Raw genomic sequence first — 7,506 nt, 5'->3', positions numbered from 1 at the left:
TTGCTTAGACACAAGAGAACAAGATGATAAGAACATGTGAGATATATATCAAAGTGATCTCTTTATGTTTTCCTTTTTTTTTTTTTTTTTGATGGTCACTTCTTTTGCCAGGTCCAAGTTGGAAGCAGAAAAATGTGGGAAGATGGGCCTGAGAGTTGAACTATCCAGAGTGGAAGATGCATTAATCTCCCAGGCCACATGATGTTTATATATCAGAATGAACATAAAAGCTTCTTCTTCTTTTTTTTTTTTATCATTTAAAGGTGTCTGGGAACTTTGGCAAAATGTCACAGAATCCTTCAGATTGTGTTTGTGGTCTTCAGGATGGTTACCTGATACAGATGGTTCTGGGTGACTTACAATGTCAATCATCTTGTCACAGGTCCACTCCTGTTTTGAATTTAAACTGAGAGAAGATCTGATGATGTTGTTGGTTTTATTTGCCTTTTCAGTTTTGCTGTGTTACTAGTCATTTTTTGGGTGAATGATCTTGAACCTTTTGCCTGTGTTGAAGAGTTTCTCATACTTTGTTGTTTGAACATGTTCAAATCGACATTAAAATATATTTTTGGCTCTGTACGCACCTGGCCAGTAGTGCCGTCTAGAAATACCAGCTTGTGCAACATTTTCTTGGCATTTTTAAGAGGCACTTTGAGTTTGGTTGGTGAATCTCTGCCATTTAGAATGTCTGATGGGAACATTTCGTCAAAAGAGTCCTCTTCACTTTCGGTCTCATTCTCATAATCAGCCTCGTTCTCCTCATATGTTTCATTGCCTGAAGTTTCTGCAGCCTTTAAGGCATTCACATCTGTCTTTCTCATCTGCTTCATAATTTCCTCAGTTCTCTTTTTTCTTTCCAATCTTTCTTGTAAATTTTGTAACATAATTCTTTCCTGTTCTTTCTTGCTTCTGTCAGCTTCCTCTTGAGCTTTTATTTTGGCATCCCCTTTCTGGTCTTCTTGATCTTGACATTCTTTTTGTTTTTCGTCTCTGTTTGTTGTTGCTCATTTTCAATTTTTGAGAACTCTTCTGCTTGACCTTCAACTGCTTTGTCTGCCATGTCTTTTGATTTCCTTGGCTCTGTTTCTTCCCGTAGTCTTTCTTCTTCCTCTTTTTCTCTTGTTCATGAACAAGGCGACGTCTTTCTGTCAAAATTTTTGTCACCTCCTTGGCATTCATGGTCCCTGGTATGCTTTTATTACCAGGCTCTTCACAGATCATAGGCCTTTGGTTTGAAACCTCACATTTGTTTGTGGTTTTAGGAACTGTTTGTTTCTTCTTAATGACAGGATCTAATGTAATTTGCACAGAAAAGGAACGCTGAACAGGTGGTATTTTACAGGAAGACTGTGCTGATTGTTTTGAAATGACTGGTGAAGGTGATGGGGGGCGGTTCCTTTGGATTTGCCTGTTAATGCTGATGGGAGAAAGTGGACGACACCTGCTTGCAGGAGATGATGATGATTTATGACATGATATGTTAGATGATGGACGCTTCTTGGTAGTAGGATTTGAGACCTGTTTGTCCATTTCTGGTTTCCCAGGGGATGCCTTGCAGAGCACCTCCATGCTTGCTACAGAGAGTGTTTCCACCATCACCTCATCACCTCAGGGGATGCTTCCATGCTCTTCTCAGATAATGCTTCTACACTTTCCTCAAGGAGTGTTTCCATGCTTACCTCAGAGGATGTGTCCATGCTCACCACAGGGGATACATCCACGCTCACCACGGAGGATGAGTCCGTGCTCACTTCAGGTGACATGTACACACTTTCCTTGGGGGGCATTTCCATGCTCACCTTGGGAGATGCTTCCACATTCGCCTTGTGGGGTGCTTCCATGCTTGCCTTGGGGGGTGCTTCCATGCTTGTCTTGGGGGATACTTTCACATTTGCCTGGGGTGCGCTTCCATACTTGCCTTCGGTGGAACCTCTACTTTCTCCTGGGGAGCCATTTCTAATTTTGCTTGAGGAGGCATTTTCATTGCTGACTTGGGAGACATAGCAGCCCTGAATTCATTGCTACTAAATCTATGCAAGGGCACAGTTACATATTTCATTACATAATTGATCATGCCTGGCTTTTTTTCCACTTGTTCTTTATCAGTAGATGAATTGAGTTTATTATCCCTTCTAGTTAAAGATGAGCTTCTCTTCTTTTCTGTTTTTCTTCTCGCAACAGAATTTTGAAGACCTGCAGATGACATAGACATTTTTTTTGTTGAAAGTAGAAGTCCCCTGTTCAAGTTTTTCAGTACATATGAATCGTTTATTGGCAGTTCTGCTTTCAGAATTCATCACTGCAGAGCCTTCCCATGACCATCTTTTTTTGCTGATGATCAGTATGGTTGCTTCTATCCAAAGTACGATAAAGAATGGCTTCATTCTTTTTCCCTTTCTTCCTCTAACTTTGGCTTTCGTTTTTCTTCTGCGGATATTCTCTGCTGCTCATCTTTCTCTTTTTGCTCTCTCAGCTTTTGCTGCTTTTCTTCCATCTGTTTTTCATATTGGATCTTGGCCTTTCTTTCTTTTTTCAAGTAGTTGTGTTTCTTTATTGGCATCTTGTCTTCTTTTTTCTTCCCTGCGCTCCTTTGCTAATCTTTGTTTTTCATCATATTTAAGCACAGATCCATATATTACTGGTTTACATGCTGATCTTATATATGAAGATTGGTGTGCAACAGGGCTAACTCCATTTTAATTCCTCCTTTCTTCAGCAATCGCATGAGCTGCAGCAACCATCCGTTCCTGCAGCCCCCTCAAGGATGTTTCGTCGCCAGTGCCAACGCAGTCCGCCCTCTTCGGACCAAATACATTATTTTTTTAAAAAAATTAAAATATTTGGAAATATTTTAACAACAATTTTATCATATTCAAAAAAACAATCCAGGCTTCTTTCAACCATAGATGATTCTTCAGATGATTATACTAATAAAGAAAAACTAACTTCTACCCTGGGAATAGTTATCATTTCAGTCATGAAAAGTTTATTTTCCAAACTGAATATTTGTTTATTCTGAGCAGTCAGCAGGTCCCAGGCATTTACTTAACAATTATTCATTAGGATTTGCTAGGTTGCTTTAAAACGTTTGTTTTTTGTTTTTTATTTCCAGTTTTATTGAAATCTAATGGTTAAATAAAAATGGTATATATTGAATGTAGATGTAATATTTTGATACACCTATACATTGTAAAATGTGAAATGTTTACCAGTATAAAGGATAACATAGCTACCACCTCACATAATTACCTGTGCGTGTGGAGGGGACAGTGAGAAAACATCTACTCTCTTAGCAAATTTCAAGTGTACATTATTGTGAACTACAGTCACCATTCTGTAGACTAGGTCTCCAGAACATCTGCATCCATTACTGAAACATTGTATCATTTCATGAAAAATTTCCTAATCTCCCTATCCTCCAACTCCTGGAAAACACTGCTGTATCCTCTACTTCTACAAGTTGAATACAGTGTGTGTTTTTACTACACACGTGTGAGGTTTATAGAGTCTACACTCATGTAAAGATTATCATAACAGCCTATGGAATGAGCACTTTACAAGTGTTGTGTAGAACATTGTACATAATCTATGCATCTCTCAAAGTCTTGGGAAAGGGCTTTATTAAAAAAAAAAAAAAAAGACCTGGCATCAGGGTCCAAAACTAAGCAAAAATAATATCTTAGTAGTTCAGATAGCCCCTTTAAAAATCAGTAGAAATGTATAACACTATAATTATCTGTTCATAAATTTATGAACTGTGAACAGTTTGTGTTTTTGACACTAATTTGCTTAAGGCTAGTCTCCACATGTCTCAGGAAATTCTTATTATTCTTTCTCCTTAAGCTTTCAAATTGAATAAATATTTTCTGGTATAAGGTTAACTGATCCATTCTGGGGTCAAGTTTCCAGCGACATTCGCTCTCTACTCTAACAAACCAAAGACATTTAATTACAAAATATCCATTTAAAAGTGTTCCACTGTCTATTAGCAAATGTTTCCTTTCAACTTGACTTTTTTCCCACCCATTAACTGCTTGTCCAGTTAAAGAGCAAACAGGACTCTGTCAAAGTTCATCTCCCACAACTTAGCTCCTTCTGCTAAGTGTTATTTATGTAAGTAGCCTCAAAAGAAAGCAATTCAACCATTAAATTAATAAAAGCTTCACAAGTCTATAATCCTCAGAGAACTAACACAGCAGACAGAACCCTTCAATGTCCAGAATCAACGAACCTGAAATGGCTCTTTTCCCCCTCTTTCTTTTCTTTCTTTCTTTCTTTCTTTCTTTCTTTCTTTCTTTCTTTCTTTCTTTCTTTCTTTCTTTCTTTCTTTCTTTCTTTCTATTTATCATCTTGAGAATGAACAAACTCTTTCCACAGTCCTAATAAAGAGAAAATCAGCCAAAGAAGAAAAAAAAATCAGACCTGATATTTCAAGTGTTAGTATTTTTCTTTTTCTTTTTTGTTTTTTGAAGTCTAATTGTTAATAGCTTCTTAGTATTGAAGCTATTCAACCGTATAATTATTTTTAAAGGTTGGAAATAAAGACTAGAAATATGTGTTGAAAACTTCCACATTAAAATATGTAAGATTGCTTTCATAGGTCGATCTCTCTCTCTTCTCTAAGTGAATACTACTTCTCATATCAATTTTGACTTGACCGAGGGCAGTAGCCCAGGTCTGTAACCCCAGGACTTCAGGAGGTTGAAATAAAAGGACCATTTGAAGCCAGGAGTTCGAGAACAGTCTGGGCAACAGACCTCAACTCTATCAAGTGTTTTTTAAAACTGGAAAAAAATGTTGACTTTCTGAAAAATCAAATTGTCTTTTCAATTCAGTATCAAGTTTTCTTTTTAATTTACATTTATTCTACAATAAATTTGAGCAATAAATATCATCTTTAATTTAAAGGAGAAAAAAATGAAGTTCATAGATTGTTAGCCAATTGCCAACTTCATATATCTAATAAGTATTCATGTTAACTTTTCTACTGTGCTCTACCCAATTCTAAATATAATAATTTCTAGTAAAATAACATGATCTTAATAAACTTATCTTCTTGGAGTGAAAAAAGAAATAGTACTGGAAATGTTGCTTTTGGATAATATTGAAACCTTTCTTGGTTAAATAATTGAGTGAATACGTACTCTTCTATTTAAATATTCTTTTTATTTTACTTTAAGTATTGAGAAATTTTAGAATGACTCCCTCCAACATCTCTGTAAACAATGAGTACACTGAAGAAAACTAAAAGCAAAAACTATGTATGCCCGTGTGTGTGTGTGTGTGTGTGTGTGTGTGTGTATTGCATTATATATTTAATTATTATAGTACACATGTTATATATTACAAAATTATGAACTTCACAGCAACTTGGATAGACTTAAAGTCTATAATACTGAGTGATCTATCACAGAAACAAAGAATTGAGTATCATATGTTCTCACTCATAAGTGAACCTTGAACGTTTATCACAATACTATAAGAAAAGGATTGGCAGTAATGGGAAACTGCCAGAATGGGTCGAGGAGGAGGTGGGATTGGCAGTAGTGGGAATCTGCGGAGGGAGAATGGAGCACACCCCATCAACAAGGGTACCTGCATAATGAACATTTGTATACCTAACCCTGAATTGTACCACACATCTTTAAAATTAAAAAAAAATTAAAAAGTACAAGGGGTAAAAGTGTGTAGTGATTTTTGTATTAAGCAATAATGAAAACAAGCTAACACACAGAAAATATTATGATTGGTTTTGTTAAAGAGTACACTTGACCCTTAAACAACATAGAAATCAGAAGCACTGACTACTTGCACTATTTAAAATTTATATATAACTGTGACTTTCCAAAACTCAACTACCAATAACCTACTGTTAATTGAAATCCTTTCTGATAGCATAAATAATTGATTTCATATTTTTTATGTTATGTATATTTTACTTATTCTCGTGATAAAGAAAGCCACAGGAAAAAAAAAAGAAAAATGTATATATGTCCATGAAAGTATATATATACATTATATTATATTATATATTTAATTACTAGAGTACACATGTTATATATTATGTTTATAATATATATTTTTGTTCAAAGGATGAAATTAAATATTTTTGCTCAACAGTAAAGATTACATTACACTGCCTATATCATTTCTGTAAGTTTTAGGTACTTATGCAAACTGGATGATTTAGGATTTAAAGTTTATTTTTACCATTATTTTAACATTTATCGAGTTTTTAAATTTATTGCTCTTTTGTTCACTCATTTGAAAAACATGTGCTGCTCAAATACTCTATAGAAATGCCTTATTTCAAGGAGAGTTGCATAACCACATGGCTTCTATGTAAATATAGTATTGTTCTTACATGCATTCCTATAATCTTAAGTAACTTGAAAAATCCCAGAATTCAAGAAAAATCACTAAGTAAAGTAATGTCAATATTTACTTGCACTTTGAATGCAAACTAACACAGAATGACTATACTGAGTTTATACTTAAAGATACCAAGTTCTGAATTCACTTAGAATAATGTGACCTCAAAAGCAACGATAAAGGGAAATATTGGCTCAGGATTATTGGAGATAAGGCAAAGCATATTTGATAACAACTATTCTGCATCATAATGAGTTTCCAGTGACACTAGCAGCTGGTTAAGCAAGCATAGAATCTGATAACAGAGCTTAAGCTAGAATCTAGTCCATGCATACAATTTTCTCTCAAAGTGTTACTTCCAAAGTTTTGCACATGTTGAAATCATAACGCATAACAGACATTTTTTCTTTTGAGTTAATGTGGCCATTATTAATGTTTTGTGTATTAAATGAGAAGCACAAAAGGGAAAAATCTTAACAGGGCCAGAAATCAGAAGATATGGGCACTAGTTGGTGCAACAAAAAATACAATCTCAATTATGTTATTTATCTTCATTCATATTTACAAATGTAGCAAAAAGCTGACTATAATTAGTGATATTAATATAATAGCATATAAGGGAAAGGAAAGAGGGGGTCAAATATGAGAATAAAATTTTTATCAATCACAGTAGGAAGGCAACAAGTTGCTGTGTGTGTGTGTGTGTGTGTGTGTGTGTGTGTGTGTGTGTGTGTATAATGGTCTTACAATTGCATTACTTAGTAATATTGAGGCAAACCGCAGAAAAGTTGTTGTGATTATACAAACAATTATATTAAGATAGGAAGGATATCGGTGGATAGTGGAACTTTTCAAGTAGATTTTTTACTTTACTAGTTTTAGCAGTACACATGTTTTCATTAATTTACTTTTACCAAAATTTAATTGAATACAATTGAGTTTCATAGGTCCTAGAAAATAAAAGAAAAAAAAAGGAGGAAGGATGGGTAGAGAAAGAGATAATCAAATATAGAATCAGGGCAACCCCTTTGGGTCCCCTCCCACTGTGGGAGATTTTCTGTCCTCTCAGTAAATACTTACACACACACACACACACACACACATACACATATAATCAAATGGATTATTATATGG

At 34.9% G+C, this 7,506-nt stretch overlaps 1 pseudogene; it reads right to left on the bottom strand.

Annotated features, from left to right (window-relative positions):
* Nucleotides 1-253: 253 nt before the first annotated feature.
* LOC103267676 lies at nucleotides 254-6,773 on the bottom strand (annotated as a pseudogene).
* Between the last annotated feature and the right edge of the window lie 733 nt (nucleotides 6,774-7,506).

This window comes from Carlito syrichta, unplaced genomic scaffold (genome assembly GCF_000164805.1).
Source record: "Carlito syrichta isolate Samal-C Ts95f unplaced genomic scaffold, Tarsius_syrichta-2.0.1 Scaffold308197, whole genome shotgun sequence".
NCBI lineage: Eukaryota > Metazoa > Chordata > Mammalia > Primates > Tarsiidae > Carlito > Carlito syrichta.
The sequence above is the reverse complement of the archived record's forward strand: the minus strand, read 5'-3'. Positions and strand labels throughout refer to the sequence as shown.